Genomic DNA, 15,064 nt, shown 5'->3' on the forward strand with positions numbered 1-15,064 from the left:
GGCATGGGACACAGGGGGCAGGGGACACGGGGGGCATGGGACACGGGGGCATGGGACACGGGGGTATGGGACACGGGGGCCATGGGACACGGGGGCCATGGGACACGGGGGTATGGGACACGGGGGCATGGGGGGCATGGGACACGGGGGCATGGGACACGGGGGCATGGGACACGGGGGCCATGGGACACGGGGGCATGGGGGGCATGGGACACGGGGGGCATGGGACACGGGGGCATGGGGGGCATGGGACACGGGGGCATGGGGGGCATGGGACACGGGGGGCATGGGACACGGGGGCATGGGACACGGGGGCATGGGACACGGGGGTATGGGACACGGGGGGCATGGGACACGGGGGGCATGGGACACGGGGGGCATGGGACACGGGGGCATGGGGGGCATGGGACACGGGGGCATGGGACACGGGGGCATGGGACACGGGGGCATGGGGGGCATGGGACACGGGGGCATGGGACACTGTGGGCAGGGGACACGGGGGCATGGGGGGCATGGGACACGGGGGCATGGGACACGGGGGCATGGGACACGGGGGCATGGGACACGGGGGGCATGGGACACGGGGGGCATGGGACATGGGGGGCATGGGACACGGGGGGCAGGGGACACGGGGGCATGGGACACGGGGGCATGGGACACGGGGGCATGGGACACAGGGGGGCATGGGACACGGGGGGCATGGGACACTGTGGGCATGGGACACGGGGGCATGGGACACGGGGGCATGGGACACTGTGGGCAGAGGACACGGGGGGTCATGGGACACAGGGGGCAGGGGACACCACGGGCAGCAGTCACCAGGGAGACATCATGCTCCATTAGCCCTGTCCAACGAGTCCCATGTGAACTGACTGTCCAAACACTATGACAGAGATGCAGCTCTCCACTTGGAAAAAAAACCCAAAACCTGTCACTGGCCCAACCCAGCTGTGTATCTAAAGATGGCAAAACTCAGACGCCCACCAGCTCAGGTCTCCTCAGGTACAGAGCCACGTGCAGTGACCCAGGAGAGAACTCCAGCCAAACGGACGCAGCCGGCACGCGAGCGAGTGGCCTACGGCACCTGCTGTGCCCCAGGGTGCTCTCGCCCGGCCGCAGAGGAGGCCACAGCCATATCTAGACCCTGGCCCATCCTGAAGAGGGGCTCCCACTTACTAACCACTGAAGCGTTCCTCAGCCCAACCAGTGGGAAGAACTAGCTTCAAGCTGGAAACAGAGCAGGACACGGTGGCTGACATCTGTCACTAGTTACTTGGGAGGCTGAGCTCAGGAAGACTGAGGCTGGAGGCCAGCCCAGGCAGAAAAGCTTTGAAGGCCAGCAGTGGCACATGCATGTCATCGTAAGCCCCGCGGGAGGCTGAGACAGGGGTCAGGCCTGGCCAGGCGGGAAAGTCAGAGGAACTGTCCTCACAGGAAGGGAGCTGGATGCTACAGCATCAGACCAAAGCTAAGCAACCACATCAGGGCTCAGGCACACTGCTGGGCAGGGTCAAATCCCTACGACAATAGCCAGCAAAAGGCAGGGCCTGAAGCTAGCTCAAGTGGTGCTGGTACTAGCCCTGAATTCACACCCTAATCCTTCCAGAAAGGGATTCAAATTGTCCACGCAGCCTGTAGCGGCACCCCCGAACAGGGCAGGGGGCAGTCGGTTCCGGGTTCTGGGCCACTGCAGGTGTGGCGGGCAGCACCTGGTAACTAGCGTGCATGGCCCTCCGCGCGGTCCAGGCAGCACGCACACTACCCATGGTTTCAAGTCTTAGTCTCCAATTCCACACAATGCCTCAAATAAGCCACAATTATTTCCTCACTGAGTCAAATGTTAAATGCAGTGATGTGTTAACCATCTCTTAATAATAAGAGTAGCATATTGACACTGGATGTCCTCAAAACGACCAAGAAGACATGTGCTTTGATCTCTACAGAAAGGCATAAGGAACTTTAAAAGGCCTTACCCAATTCTCCGCACAGAAGTCAATTTTGTGAGCTCTAACCACTCAGCCGCCACTTTCTTCACGTACCAGAGGCGGCGGGTTCCTTTGTCTCTGCCCCCAGAAGCTCTGCCGTCCACGGTGAGCAACGCCTGCCTCGCTTTTCACGCCCAGGACCCAGGACCCACGGCCTGGGCCGCTCTGAGCACCCTAATTCTGTCCATGTGGTGCTGAGGGCAGGTTGATGCCATGCTCTCCCTGCACGAGCCGGGCCAAGGCGCGCGCGGGCCCGCGTGAGACGCAGGAACAGGACGGCCAGCTGAGCCCTTCCGCCTGGGCCTGGGGCGTGGGGACACCCATCTCCGCTCCCCAGCCGCAGACCGGAGGGGTGGTGCCCGCGGTCGCAGCAGCGGCTGGCTGGGTTTGCCAGGCAGAACTTGGAAAAAACCCCCCGCGGGTGCCGTGTGCCCTCGGCCTGCGGCTCCTGGATACTGACTGGAAGGCTGGCGCGCCCGTGCCTGGGCTCTGGGAGATGACGTGGGGCCTGTCAGAAGCACCTGTGAGGCCGGCCAGAACAGCCACGTCTTCCTCTCTGTTCACATTTTTGGTACATATGCCAAAGAGGATTAACCCCTAAAACTGAGCTGTGATGATTGAAGCAAAGGGAACCAATGGTAGGAAGATCAGGGGAAACTACGTTAGAGGAACAGAAACGGGGTTTAAAAATTCACAGGCGGATTCTCAGTACAAATACATTTAAGGTTTGGTGGAATTAAAAAAATCAATCACCATGTGATATCATTTTCATTCTCCTTGAAATTGGTACATTGTGACAAAATAATAGCAGCTAAATTATCTCTCTGCATTGATACAACTAAAATGTGTGTCCAAGGTAGAGTATGAGTGGCTGATATGTTTGTGTTTATAAAGTCCTTGTAAAATTTGAGCATCATGTGATTAGAAAACAATTCCAACTAATTCCAATATGAATTATAATGACAATTGCAGCAAGAAGCAGCGTGGGGCGGTGGCCGGCGGGGCGGTGGGAGTGGTGAGCACAATTAAGAGATGACAATGGAAAACCGGATCCACCTGGACGAGTCCAGCACAGGGCCCCGTAATTAGCTATCACCACAATTATTTTTAAAGTAGTTGTCAGAGTGTAGCGTGAGTGTGTGTGTGTGTGTGTGTGTGCACGTACACGCGTCCACAGGCTAGCTCAGGACTTAAATATAAAAAAAAATGGGGAGCCTCCAAAATTAAGTTCAAGTATTATATCGCTTCCGGCATTTATAGTTTATAGATTCTATCTACGAAATCTCAAGCTGCTTCTTTAAAAAAAAAAGTGACTCCAACAGGAGGCGGCCGGCCCGGCCCTCCCCCAGCACAGGCCAGCACCGCCGTGCCAAGCCTTACTCGCACGGGAGTGTGCATCCGGTGCCTCGCAGCCACAGCCGCCGCCGCCGTGTTGACCACAGTGGGCTCGTCTACGTTTTCGGAAGAGTATCTCACTGCACCGCCTTGGGAAAAAAGGGTGGACCACGTGCCCACCCAGGCCTGCCAGTCAGCAATCTCCCCTCTGCCTCCCCAGCACCTTCCCTGGAGTAAAAGGCTAATTACTTGCCTTTCAAAAGTTCAGAGACTGAAGAAATTGTCCAAAAAGCGAATTAAAAGGGTTTGTGCCCCACAGAAAATATTAGCTAATGAAATTTACTTTTCATAAAATACTTGCCAAATTGGCCCTATTTTTTAATTAACGGTGTGCTTCTTTTTTAAAGTGGTTAGACCAGCTTAAACAAAGTCGATACATTAGGTATGTGTCCATTTTGTTTTATTATGCGTTTCACTTTCCGCCTTGCCTGTGCCCTGTGTTTAGTGCTTCACTCAGCCTTACACCTGCACACGGGTTCACAGGTTCACATCCACCATCAACAGCTTCCTGCCTCACTGGCCAGCCTCACCTCGGCCCCCGGAAGCAGCCTTACACACGGGGGTTTTCGCGGGGACCAAGGACCACGGCATGTCTTTCTAGTGCCTCAGCACTCGGCGCTCACCATCAGAAGCATTTCGGCCTGGTGTGGTGGTCCCTCCCGGGTCTCCTGGGAAGCAGAAGTAGCTTCCATGCCTGCTGGGGAGGTGCAGCAGCCTGCACCCGGCAGGACTCAGGGTCCCGCGCTTGCCTGGCGAGCCACAGGCCCCACGTCTGAACTCCAGTGCGGACAAAATCCTAAGACATTTTTCTTTTAAACCATGTGTGTAATATTAAATGAAAGTGTTGTACAGTTAACTCCAAGTCTGCAGTTTCAACCACAGAGATCTTTTATTTCCATCAGAAAAGTGCATTTCGGGATTACAGAGATGGGTGGGAAAGCACAGGATTCAGTCTGGTGTTAAGCTGTCCGGCGTGAGGAGCGGTGTTTCTCACCTCCAGCTGCAAGGGGCCAGGCCACTCCAGTGTGTGCCCTGCCTAACTGGTCAGTCATGGCTTTCTGAAACAGTAGAGTGGGGGCTTGTCGATGGCAGCAGTATGCTCTGATTCTGTGCAGTTTATTTCCTTCACACACGGGAGGAAACACTCTCTTCCTTTGGCATTTTCCAAAGATGCTCACTAGAATTCTGAAGATCGTGGCGCTTTGGTGAAATGGCGGGAGCAACCGCCACGTTTGAAGGGTGTGCACACGGACAGGGGTGACCACAGCCACCTTCCACGCCGCACAACATGAAGAAGTACAAGTCTCCACTGTAGACCATTCATCCCAAACTACTAACCAAGGAAACCCTGGCAGCCCGTGTCAGCGCGCAGGCAGCAGCTGCGGCCTTCCTCCCACTCGTCCCACCCTTCATGTGGAGTTCTCCTAAAAATGGCCAAGAAAGCCAGGGGCCGGCGTCTCACACCTGTCATCCCAGCTACTCAGAAGGCTGAGATCTGACAATCGCAGTTCAAAGCCAGCCGAAGCAGGAAAGTCCATGACACTATTTTTTTTTATTGGGAAAATACTGTACAGTTACAATTACGTGGGCAAGGTAGTGAGTACATTTCTTATCAAGCATTGTTCCATGACACTCTTACCTCCAATTAACCACCAGAAAACTGGAAGTGGCGCTGTGGCTCCAGTGGTAGAGCACTGGCCTTGGGCTAAAGAGCTGAGGGCCAGCACCCAGGCCCAGAGTTCAAGACCCACGACTGACAAAATAAATGGCCAAGAAACACATGAAGAAATGCTCATCATCCCTGGCCATAAAGGAAATGAAAATCAAAACAACTCTGCGATTCCATCTCACCTAGTTAGATGGGCCAACGTTGTGAATTCAAACAACAACAAATGTTGGTGGGGGCATGGGGAAAGGGACCCTACGGCACCGTTGGCGGGACGCAAACTAGTGCATGCACTCTGGACAGCAGGCCAGAGCCTCGGAAACTAAACATAGACCTTCCCCAAGACCCACCAGACACTCCTGGGCCTCTACCCAGAACTTCACAGGCCAGGATGCCACAAACTCTGTTTTACCATGAGAAAAATGTATCTTTAAAACGCCTTAAACAATTTCAAAGATGAACTCCAATGGGACAGCAGACTCTACAGCAGGACAGGAGTGTGTGCTGGGAATGACCGGAACGCAGAGGCCGCAGACGGAACCACAACGGTAGAAGCACCTAGAGGTCACCCTGGCCCATCTGGTGGGATTTTCTGTGTGAGCGATGTCCTACACCTCTTCCCTTTCTCTCTCTACAGCTGTCATTTGGGAGAGCACTGAGGCTCATCTGCTGCTACAGGCCAGTTCAACCTGAAAACCACACATGCCACTCAACGCCTTCTGGTGGGAAGCACTGGCGGAGCTGGGCACCACTCACGTCTGGCAGCCGTAAGGTGCGCTTGAACCTAGGTGCTTGGGACACCATCCCCAAACCATAAAGAACAACAAAAATGTCACTAGCAAACAATAATAATAGAAAGCAGAGGGGCTGGGAAGGTGGCTCAGTGGAAGAGCGCTTGCCTTGCATGCATGAGGCCCTGGGTTCGATTCCTCAGGATCACAGAAGCAGAAAAAGCCGGAAGTGGCGCTGTGGCTCAAGTGGTAGAGTGCTCGCCTTGAGCTGAAGAGCTGAGGGACAGAGCCCAGGCCCAGAGTTCAGGCCCCATGACCGGAGCCAAAAAAAAAAAAAAAAACAAAGTAGAAGAGAGGGGAGGAAAAGGAGAGGCAGAACGTCACAGGGAACTAGATGGAGGGAGTTGCACAAGATGGTGAATGAGAGATTCTCTCTGTTGTGGTTAACTTTGTGCACTTGTGGCTTGACTTTCTTCTAGAGAAGAGAGGGGGGATGGCCACTCCCACTTCCTGGTCGTTGATCTCTACAGAGGACACTGAGCCAGAGGAGACCACTCCCGCTTCCCCATGGGTGTCAGTCAGACTCGAAGGTCAAAGCACAGCCTTTACCCGCCATCCGGGAATGTTTCCAGACTGTTCTGGTACCCAGGCAGTGTGATGGCTTTCCTGATTCAGAGCGCTCACCTTCTGCATTTTTACTAGCGCTTTCAAAGCATACTTGTTATACGACTTTTCTTCTTGGATCAAGTAACCCCTGTTTAGAAAACATGGTCAGGGTAAGTAGTTCCCCTCAGTTCCTACAATCTGCAGGTACGTCTCCTATAACTACAACCTGCGGTTACAGTCAGCATCCGTAATGTCGTGGCTGTATCAGAACACCAGAAAATATCTGCAGATGCACTTTGGATGTTTTCAATACTCACATCAGGTATTCATAAACACAGGAGACAGCACCTCCCACATTTATGAGCAGCATACAATTCCTAAATCCACACGTGGCTGTCCACATCGAATGGGAGCAACATGCGAAGAAGGCTTTCTAGAGCTGGGCCTCCACTTGGTTTCTGCCAAGACGCTCAGGCCTCTTCCCCTCAACCTGAGCCTCTCTCCACAAATGCTGATGAATTCACTGGTTGGGGTGAGTGCTGTGGCAAAGACAGTGTTAGAACAGTAACCGTGCTGACAGTCAGAAAGCTGGTACGTGTCCACGGGTCTGAGGAAAGACACCCCGTCTCCCCTTCTCTGGCAGAAAACAGAAGGTCGATATGAGTGCTGCCATTTTGTTTCACTCTGAGTGAAAGGGCTGTCGGGAGACATTAGAGAAAAACAAGAGAAATGTGCATGGAAGGTGCCCTCCCACCAACCCCAGGAGGCAGAGGCTCCTCCAGTGCATGGCTCTTCTCTACCCAGCCGGCCACGAAGAGCTGCCAGGTATAGAGACACGGGGCAGGCCTGCGTCCTGTGGAGCCTTGTCCCGTGGAGGGGGCTGCCAGCGGTGGTGCTGCCCAGGGCCAGGGTCCTCTGGGTGCTGATCCATCGGCAGGCCAAGGAATTGCTCACCTGTATCTGTGCTGATACCCACGTGCTGAACATCTGTGCGTGCACACACACACGCACACACACGCACACACACACGCACACGTCTCTCTCCTGCTGGTCCCTCTGTAACTAACCACTCTCTCAGCCCCAGACCTCAGTGTGGCTCTACCACATTCCACACCCATGCAAATCATTTCTGCTACATCCCTCTCCTTGAATTTTATCTTGAACATAAAGAAAAGGTCCGGAGTGTGGCCCTGTGATAGATGGCACGCTTAGCACAGGCAAGGGTCCTGGTTCCAACCCCAGCATGGAGGGGCAAGACAAAGTAGTGAAAGGAGAAAGAGAAAGGGAGAGACCGGAGGAGGAAGGAACAACGTAGAAAGGGGAAAGGGAGGGAGAGAAGGAGCCCAGAGGGTCCCCAGCATTCAAACCTGCAGACCCTCAGTTCCCAGGCCCCAGCCACACAAATGCCTGTGCTTCAATTTCCTCACCCTTGACCGGGGCAAGGAGCGTGGGCCGCCCCGGAAGGGAATGTGGGGTGCAGTACATGCAGCTCAAGGTCCTGCAAGAGACCTGCATGAGGGAAAACACATGCAAATGAGTGCTGGGTGGAGAAGCAGAGGCACGGCTCTCAGCTGGGTGTAATTTGGCGTAGACTCTGTGGTGTGCAGCAGGCCTGGGTGTCTGCTCATGTGGAAGGTGCGAGGAGCATTGCTAGGTAGTGCATAAGACTGTCTGTGACAGCTTTCAAGACATGTAAGAGTCTCTTTTTAAAAAGAACCTGCATTTATAATCTCTAATGCTAGCAATAATAGTAAGACAGCAGAGCCGAGGGCCATGCGGCACAGGGTACCTATCCTGAGGCGCTTCCTCAGAGAAGAATCCCAAACTGGGCCCACGCTGGATTTAGGGCCCCACAATGTAATCTCAGCCTTCAGAAGGGTTGTGAGTCCAAGGCCAGCCTGGGTACACAGCGAAAGGCCCCGCCTCAAAAATCAAAACCACCAGACCCACAAAAAATACAATACGGGAAAGCAGAGACCGTTTCCGAGCATCGGGTAAGGCCAGCAGCAGGGCTGAGCAATGGGCCTGCAGGAGGAAACACACGTTCTCAGGTGCAGCCCTGTCTCTGGGCTCTGCAGGGCTGCTGAAGAGGGCGACAGACAGGAGAGTGTCACCAGGGCCAGGCCCTTCGTCCAGGATGAAGGACCACCCGCCACACTCCTCCCAACTTAGACACCTTCGCTGGCTGTCCGGAGGGACCCACTAGGGATCACATCGAGCATCTTCAAAGTGGGTGGAAAAGCAATGCCAGTGGGCGGACAGGGGACACTCAAGGATGCGGGCACGGCCCGAGCGGGTGGCGGCGGCCCTGACCCAGCTCTGCTGCTAGGTCCTGGTACCCAGAGAGCTGGAGTGCAACGTGGGTCCAGCCCTGGCCTGGGCTGGCCTGGGAGCCTGAAGGAATTAACCAAAGTTGACGTGGGCATGCTCATGACCACTTCCTTAACTGCCCAAACTCAACCAGCACCTGCCCAGCCCCGCCCCGCCCCCCCCCCCCCCCACACACACAGCAGATGCTGTATTTCTAGAACACTACAGAAGACATCAGCCTGTGCAGCCCGACCCAGACCCACAGCTGCTGGGAATGAGCCCACCGAGAGGAAGAGCCACACCCTGAGTTCTAGGAGAGCTCCAGAGCATGGGGGGGGGGGAGGGGGGGATGATGGGGGCTACAGTGATGCCTGTGTTTGCTCACGTCCACCAGAAAGCGGAAATGGCCACCACAGACATTCAGTCTGCTAGACACTGACAGGCTTGCAGGGCGTCGGCCACACGTGGGCTTTGCAAGTTGGTGTTCTGCCCCCGCCCCCCCCCCCCATCCCAGGGCACGGGGTGCCCCTCGGTTCTGACACGGACGACCTGGGACCGCCCTGCACCCCAGCCTCCCCCAGGACCCTCCTTCTCCTTTTTCCTTCTCTTGTCCTTGCTCCAGAGCCTCCCTCCTGCCCAGAGCCTCCCTCCTGCCCAGAGCCTCCCTCCTGCCCAGAGCCTCCATCCTGCCCAGAGCCTCCCTCCTGCCCAGAGCCTCCATCCTGCCCAGAGCCTCCCTCCTGCCCAGAGCCTCCCTCCTGCCCAGAGCCTCTCTGGCACAGGCTCGGAAGGCCTGGTCCTTTCCGTGGAGCACTGTGTGGCTCTGACACGCAAGCAAAAGCTCCTCTGGGAGTTAGCCTCTCACTGCTCCCTTTCAGCCCCACATCCCTCAGCCTCAGAGGAGGCTTTGACTTAAGGGGCCGTGGCCCCGGGCTTCTGCGGTCCATAGCCCGGCCTTCCAGGCCCCTGGGCTGGACACCGAAGTTGTCTCTTCCCAGAAAGATGATTTCATTAAAAACAAAACCACACCTTTCAGCAGCACACTGAAGGACACTGAGAACTTCCTCCCTGGAGTTTTTATCAGAAACATGCCAGCGTGGCTTGGAGAGGTTGGCAAGGGACTTAACCAGGCCAGCTCCTTTATGATGGGCCCAGAACTGGCTACTCCCGTCGCCGTGTCCGCTGTGTGTCTCCAGCCTGCCACGGAGCAAGGATACGCCTTGCGGTTCTTTGGGGACCCTGTGCCACACACGCTGGGAGGTGGTGTCTCCAACCTCAGGTTCTGGCAAGTCAAATGCGCAGTTTAAAGCACCGTGCCTGGCTCTCCAGCTACTCAGCTCTGAACCTGGGCACTTCACTACACGCCACCTCTACTGCTCCCAGGAAGCAGAAGGGCTCTGGGGATCTCCTCGGAGCCACTGACAGTCAATAGCATGTGCATCTGAGCGTCCACAAGCACATGCTTGTTTATTTATAGACACAAGCAAATCAAACCACCAGGCCCAAAAAATCTCTTCTTTGATGTCATGTTTGGTTTCCCAACCTTGAATGGATGACCTGACGTGGGCCAGGCCGGAGCCCCTCACCCGCCCGTCCTGTCCCCGTCCAGCCGCACGGCCTCGAGTCTCCGCTGCCAATTCTGGCGTCCACAGACTCTCACCTCCAAATGCTTGGGCAGAGGACGCCACACAAGTAGGGAGAGCTGCACATGAGGCCTCCTCGACCAGGACACGGGAGCGTGCGCACACTGCCACACGCTAAAGCTGCACACAGGAGTGGAGCCAGGTGCACGCCTCCACACACTGAAGCTGCACACGGGAGCGGAGCCGTGTGCACGCCTCCACACGCTGAAGCTGCACACGGGAGCGGAGCCATGTGCACGCCTCCACACGTGAGGGCTATGCCAGGGCCCCCTGCCCCCTCCCCCTGGGCCGTCGGCGGGTGTCCCGCCTGCAGGGGGGAAGCAGCCTGAGCAGGACAGCTGCAGATGCGCAGGTGCCATGCGCCCTCCCCTCCCCTGCGCACCACCTGGGCGGCTGTGGACAGGGGGCAGCTGGGGGGCCCTGACCAGTTCTTACCCTGCACCCAATCGCCTGGTGGGGAGGGGAGGGCCAGGGTGGGGAGCAGGTGGAGTGGGGAGGGGAGCAGGTGGGGAGGAGAGGGGAGTAGGAGGGGGCAAGGTGGGGAGGGGAGCAGGTGAGGGTGGGGAGTAGGTGAGGATGGGGAGGGGAGGGGGCGGGGCGGGGAGCGGGTGGGGGCGGGGAGCGGGTGGGGGTGGGAGGGGCTGGGGAAGGGAACGGGTGGGGAGGGGAGGGGCGGGGGTGGGGAGGGGAGGGGCGGGGGGTGGGGAGGGCCCCCGGGCCGGGGAGGGGGCTCGCAGCGCTCTGTGGAGCCCTCAGGCCTTGCTGGTTGGCCGGGCAGGCACACGGTCCCGCCCCACCTCTGCCTCGAGGGGCCGTCCGCCTGCAGCCCGTTGTCCCCGCAGGCGCTCGGGCCGGGCTGGCTCGGCGCAGGCCGGAAGCGCTGCTCCGAGTGACCACCGCCCCCCCCCCCGCGCCCAGCAGGTGGTCACCGGCCGTGCCCGGCCGGGCTGGGACCGTATTGATGACACGAGGGCCGAGCGGACAGTTTGATCTCTGTGTTCGGAGCTGGCTATAAAGAATCGATGCGGCGTCCCGGGCAGCGTCGGTGATGAAGGGCCCGGCGCGCGGCCATTCATCATAAGTCTGCGGCCGGCAGATAGTCCGGGGAGTTACGGGCCAGAGCGCCCGCTTATCTCCGCGCGCCGGGCGGCGATCGATGCGCCCGCGCCCGCGCCCCAGCGAGGCTTGCTGGCTAATAGCGCCCGCCCCGTCCCGTCCCACAGCGCCCGCGGCCCGGCCCGGCCCCGCGGCCAGGGAGGAGAGCGCCCCGCACCTCGGCGGGCCCGCGGCTCGGCGGAGCCGCCAGGCCGGAACCTTCCTCCCCGGGGCCGGGCCGGGGCGGGGGAGGCCGGCGCACACGCTCGGCAGGCGCGGGGCGCCTCGGAGGTCGCGCAGGGCCGCGCCCCGCGGGCAGAGCGCAGCTTCTCCGGGCAGAGCGGCGGGCCGGGCCTCCGCCGACCCGCGGCTGGGCTCCCGCGGCCGCACCTCGATGGGGTCGCCGCATGAGGGTCTCACCGCCCTGCTGGTTAAAGCTCAAGGACCCGAGCGAAAGCTGGGGGTGCAGAAAGGGCCAAGGAGAACAAGAGGTGGGGAAGGAATGGGGGGCTGACGTGGGGCGCCCGCTTCGCATTGAGTGGCTGGAGGAATAAACCCTTGTTGGTAAGCAGCGCATTCGAGGCCCAGGGCAGCCTGCTGCGGGCCGCGGCCTCGGGGGCCTCCCCGCCTCCCGCACCCTCCAACGTCCCGGTCAGGCCCGTCCAGAAACGACACGAATTAACCCAAACGCCCCTTTACCCGCCACGTTCCGCCAAAGTACAGTATTAATTGGTAAATAATATCGTCAGGCAGACAAAATAATCACAGCCGCCTCCGACGCGCGAGACGGGACAATGAGCGAATTAGGTTTAATGATAGGGGACGCGGGCAACCTTTGTTTTTGCAGCCGAGGTGCGGCGACACGTTTTGGATAGACGGTGGTCACGTGACGGCGCGCGCCCCCGGGGGTCCGCGCGGCCCGGCTGGGGGGCCCGCCGCCGCCGCCCGCCTGCGAAGGGCCCCGCGGCACCGCCGCGGACCTGCTCCCGGGACGACCTGCGGGGGCCCGCGGCGGGATCCCCGGGTCTTCACGGCTCATCTCGGGCCCCAGCCGGGATTCGCCGACGCCTGGGCAGGGCCGGGACTCCAGGCTCCGCGGTTCCCGCTCCGTCCCCTCAACGAAATTCCCACGGCGCGGCCGGCGGGGAGCCCCGGCCCCGAGAGCCTCCTGCTTCACGTCGGGGCAGGCTGCGTGCGCCCCGGCAGGCTGCGTGCGCCCCAGGGTGGCTGCATGTGCCCGGGGCCGGCTGCGTGCGCCCCCAGACCAGGCCCCGCCTTGCGAGCCTGGAACCGCAACACCGTGTGCAGGCCCAGGAAAGACAGGCGAAAAGGTAAGGGAAGTCCCCGGCGGGGCGACGCGGAAGACCGCACGAGGGCCGGGCCTAGCAGCGGCCGAGCCGTCGTGGGCCTTCTTCCCTTCTTCAAACCCCTGAGAAAGGGCCTTTGCTTCTCCCAGTGCGCGCTCAGAAAGTCCGGGAAGGGGGAAGAACCACCGGGATGCATTTGGGGTCGGACCCACTGATGGCCTCCGTTTTCTCCTCTAGAGCTCAGAGAGAGGCCCCTGCCCCCATCCCGGCCGGCCGTCAGTGCTACAGAAACTGCCGCTCCGCGCCCTTCCCCACCGCCGCTCACTGCCCTCGCCCCTCCTCCCCGCTGCTGTGTCCCCCAGCAGGAGCCGGCCCTGCCCCCATCCCTGTCTCCGTGCTCCCGACCCCTGCCCCAGGTGTTCCCCGCCTCCTCCCAGAGCCCGGGCCGAGATGCTCCTCGTCCTCCTCCCCAGCCTTGCGCACAACGCTCCCGCGGTGCTCCCAGACCTGCCCGCGGTGCTCCCCATCCTGAGCCCCAAGGCCCTGCTCGCGGTGCTTCCCGCCCGGCGCTCCCCATCCTGAGCCCCGAGGCCCTGGTCGCGGTGCTCCCCGCCCGGCGCTCCGAGGCCCTGTCCGCGATGCTCCCCATCCTGAGCCCCAAGGCATGCTTGCGGTGCTCCCCGCCCGGGGCCCCGAAATGCGCGCGGCCTTCGCCGAACTCGGCCGCGTGACGGCGGCCCGGCCAGCCGGGGACGCGCGCGGCGGCGCCGGCCCGCAGCTCGCTGCACCCGCCCCGCTTCCAGCTGCCCTTCCCTTTGGAAACAAAATCAGGCGCGCGGCTGTTTTTTCAGCCTCCCTCGTTAGGAAAAGTCTAGAACCTCCATCAGGAAAATAACTGCGAGAGCGGCTCCGGCGCCGCGTCCCGCGCGTCCCCGCGCCACGCTGTTGCCTCCAACGCACCCCACTCCAGGCGGGCGGGGAGCGCGGCGGGCCACTGGCGAGGAACCGAGGGCCGACCAGGGGCGGGGGCTCGACCTCGGCGGCGAGGCCGGGCGCGTTCCGGCGGCGCGGGGCCGGGCGCGCGGGCGCGTTCGCGCGGAGCGGGAGCGCACCGCGCACCTCCCGGAGAGGGCCCTGCCGGCCCCGCCGCCGCGACCCCGCACCTGGCCCCCGGACCCCCGCGCGAGGCCCGGGGACACGCGGCCCGCCCGCGGGACTTGGGCGGACTTGAAAGTTTGGTCCGCGCTCGCCGCCCGCGGGCTCCAGCCGCGGGAACCCCGAGGCCCGCCGCCCCCGCCCGGGCTGCACTTAGGACGCCGCCAGCGGCGGAGAGGCCCGGCGGGAGGGCGGTGCGGGACCGCGGAGCCCCCCGAGGCGGCGGCGGGCGGGGCGGGCGCGCAGGAGTCCGCGGGCCCGGAGGGAGGGGAGACGGGAGGGGGGCGGCGGAGGGGAGGGAGGGGGACCGGAGGGGAGGGGGGAGGGAGGGGAGGAGCCGCGCGGCCCGCGCCGCTTCCGAACCGGAAAGTTGGTCTTGCCGAAGTCCCGCCACCCGGCGAGCGCGCTCCGCTCTGCTCCGGCCGCGAGCCCCGGCCCCCGCGCCCCCGGGCCGGGCGGGCCGCCCAGGAAACCCGCGGAGGGCCGCGAGCCGAGGAGGGCCGGGAGAGAGGGGCGGCGGCGCGGGAGCGGGCCCGGCGCGCCGAGCTCCGCCGTGCCCGGAGGCGGCCGGCCCCGAGCGCGGGCGGCGCGGCGCCCGCACGGCCCGGCCGAGACAAAGGCGCGGGGCCGGAGCCCTGCCCGCGGCCGCCCGCTCCGGGAGGGGCCGCCCGGCGGCGGCGGCGGCGGGGGGGCGGCGCGGGGCGCGGCGGCGCGGACGCCCTATAAAGGGGCGAGCCCGGCGCGCGGGCGGAGACGGCGCCGCGCGGACGCCGCCAAAGTTTGCAGCCCGCGCCTGGCGCTGGGGCGGCCGCCGCGGCCGGCGCCGCAGCCGGGCCACCGGAGAGCGCGGGGCCGGGCGCGGAGCGGAGCGCCGAGCGCGGCCGGGCGGGCGGCGGGGCCCGCGATGTGAGCGGCGCCGGGCGGCGCGCGCCCGGGTCCCGGCGCCGCGGCCCCTCCTCGCCGGCGCGGCCGCTCCGCTAATCGCCGGCGCGGCCTCATTTGCATAGGCCGCTGGAGGCCGGCCAATCGGCGCGGCCCTCGGTAATGGCCGCGCATTATTCACCAGCCTAATTGCTCAGCCCCATGCGCGGCCCGCGCAGCCGCCGCCGCCGCCGCCGCCGCCCCGCGCCCCGCGCCCGCCCGGCCGCCCCGCGCCCGCCCCGCGCCGTCC

The sequence above is a fragment of the Dipodomys spectabilis genome, unplaced genomic scaffold, assembly GCF_019054845.1.
Source record: "Dipodomys spectabilis isolate Male_0828 unplaced genomic scaffold, ASM1905484v1 ptg000432l, whole genome shotgun sequence".
In the NCBI taxonomy this organism is placed as follows: domain Eukaryota; kingdom Metazoa; phylum Chordata; class Mammalia; order Rodentia; family Heteromyidae; genus Dipodomys; species Dipodomys spectabilis.